The sequence below is a fragment of the Chaetodon trifascialis genome, chromosome 20 (assembly GCF_039877785.1).
Source record: "Chaetodon trifascialis isolate fChaTrf1 chromosome 20, fChaTrf1.hap1, whole genome shotgun sequence".
Lineage (NCBI taxonomy): Eukaryota > Metazoa > Chordata > Actinopteri > Chaetodontiformes > Chaetodontidae > Chaetodon > Chaetodon trifascialis.
The window spans coordinates 12,674,844-12,677,956 of record NC_092075.1 but is presented as its reverse complement, the minus strand read 5'-3'; positions in this window follow the sequence as shown (position 1 = coordinate 12,677,956).

The window sequence follows — 3,113 nt, the reverse complement described above, 5'->3', positions numbered from 1 at the left end:
AAGAGCTGCTAGCTTGTTTATGTCCGTACAGTTAGCCCCAAGGTCAGGGTTCGGATAACTCCAGCATACATCAGCGTGTAGTTTGCTTACTTGGAGGTTCTTGTTGTTTCCTGTAGCAATGGGGATTTTTGGCCAATGGCAGGCTTAAACCCACAGTCTACATCGGGGGAGTCAGATACTAGAAACCAGAACTGTAAACCTTGTGGAGGTGCAAGTCAGTGGGTTGAGATATTTCAGTGTGTACCAAAGCGCTGGACTGACACACGGGCATTGCTATCTCTAGAGCCACGCCGCTCACAGGGCTAAAACCAAATTACAAATTCATTTAAAAAGTTCAAATTGTTGATCAATGTTCTGTCAGTTGTCAGTCTGTCAAGGTGATGAATTGACTCTTGTGTTACAGACCATAGTATCACCTTCGTGTAATGACTTTGAAGGAAATATTTGGAAATTTCCATTTCAGCTTCAGGATGTGGCGCTAATACATTTTTGCATGGGGACCTTTCTGAGTGTTGACACTCTATTTTTGTATTCACACGTCACAGAGATGCTTTCACTACAGCGGCAAAAAGTGTGACCCACTTACCTGTTTAAGTCCTTTTTGTCCCCATTTTCCAAAAGCCTGTAGGCAGGGGAAGAAGAATGAGAGGCGATGAAATGGGAGGGAGAGAAAAGAGCAGTGCTGTAAAGATGGAGAGAGAGAGAGATATATTGCATGTATGTATGTGGTTCTGGACCATTACATATGACCTTCTATAAATCAAACTGTCCATCTGTTTAAGGTCAGAAACTTCCCCTTTTTTTCCTCCTTCCCCTTCCTTATTTTCCCATAAATGGCTCTCCTAATCTCCTGTCACAGTAATTCAGTCCAGAGTGGGGTCATTGTCCGCCAACACACCGGCACTGTGGCACCTCTTGTTCACTTTCAGGCTCGTCTTTCAGTCAAAAGACTCTAATATCCTGGAAGCCCGTACTCATTCACCTCATTTTTTGGCCCTCCGCTTTCTTCCCACTGATGTATCGATCAAGGCTGGTGCCACTTATTCCCCCCTCGTTCTCTTCCCCCGGCTCTTCTCGCGACCTAAATTCCCCCCTGTGTGCTCATTAATTAGCTGATGCAAGTCGGCCTTCCCCAGGGAGGGTGGGAGATTGAAAAAGCTCATTATAAGACACATCAATAAGGTGAGATTAATCATTCATTGGTATGTACGATGCATCGCTGCGTGTGTGTGTGTGTGGTAAACAAACATTTATGATAATCTGTGTTTTCTTTAGCACTCCCCCCTGAGCTCAGAGTAACATAAACATAGTTTCTTCAGTCTCTGGAAAAAGAGCATTTACTCATCGTATTATACTGCTTGCATACATCCATCATCTGTTCTTATTCATGGCTCTGGGATTTAGAGGGCGTTGGCTGTATCCCAGAATGCTGAAGCCCGCAGGCAGGGACACATCCTGGACACGTTACTGGTTCATTTCAGGTCTAGTAACACAGTTACAAACATGTAGTACATCAAAAAGAGAAAGCATACCTTCATCCAGGTTGAACATGAGTTTTTTGTTTGTGGTTATATTGGATGCTTTATATTGTGTTGCTGTTAAAGTGTATTGCACAATACTGAGAGGATTTTAGATTTTCTACCCTCTAGGGTGGTATGTGTCCCACTGGGTATTGAACGAGCAAGCCACCCAGCTGAACCACATGCTCCTCAGTGGCTCATATTTCATTTATTTATGCCTTATTTACTGAAAGAACACTGAGAGGAAAAGAGAGGAAATTCTGCGCTACAATGATTATTTTTTATATTTTCATCTCTTCAAACATCTACAAATCTTCCAAAATAAACACTTTGAGAAGGAAAGATCACTTTCATGTCTTCACTAAGGCCTTATCCCCATGATGAATGGTCACAAGCACAGTGGACTCTCCCTCATTTTAAAGGTTATATATGACATTCATTGTCACACAACAGCACCAGCATCTCAGACCAAAAGAGATGAGGCATCTGAACACACGCTGCTCATGAAACACAAATCAATCTGTCAAACGATGCGGCGCTGATCAAATATGGATCAAGATTCTGTTCCTGTAGTGCCTCATTCTCACTTCAAATGTTCTCAGAAACCTATTCTAGGGTAGTGTTTGCTTACACACATATAAAGGGAGTGACTTCATTCTCTACACAGGACACCGTTACTCCACCATATTTTTACATCGCAAATCTGTTTGCTGCCATATTAATGTTCAAAATGTCATATTCAACCTTTAAGGTGTCACAACCCAAAAAAGGTTGGGAACCTCTTGGATAGACGGAATACCAGAAACACATCTCAGTATCATGCATTTTCCATTAAAATGACCGTGAAGTTGAATAATGATATAACCTTATGTATAACCATAATGAGGACTTATTGCAGGGATTTCTTGAAATCCCTTCCCTGTATGAAAAGGGTGCTTGATAACCTTTTGAAGCTGGTAGGACTTAAGATTCAGGGTGTAGCGCAGGGAATCTTAGACAGGGAGGATACTCAGAGGTAGTCCCACTGAAGGGGATTTAACAAATCCAGTGGAACCACTTACTCATTGGTTGATATTCTTTTTCTTATTGATGCTTTATTTACTCAGTTGAGTGTCATTAACACATGATCTCATCTGGAGATGGCCGCAGGCAGCAGGTTTATGTATTCTGGTGTCAACTAAGGTAAAGCCACCCTCTGAATTTGTCATCTCTAAGAGGTGTTGCTCCTCTGTCAGGGCTCTTTCGACAGATGATGATATTGCAAAAACAGAAGGAACAATGGGTTGATTAATAAATTCTTTGACCAGCAGAAATGTACTCGGCAGCAATGCTTGACAAATGATTTATCTTTGAGCAAAATGTCCCGGTTCCAGCTTCTCAAATGTGAAAATATGCTGCTTTTGCCCGTTGGTCTGACAAAACAAGCTCTGGAAACTTATGTGGTTTTTCACTATTCACTTTAGAGACCAAACAAGTCATTGAAGAAATAATCAGCACATTAATCAAAGATGAAAATAATCCTAACCTGCAGCTCTATTCTGCAGCAAACTACAGAGCTAGACGTCAAGCTGAGAAAGAGAGGACACACATTAT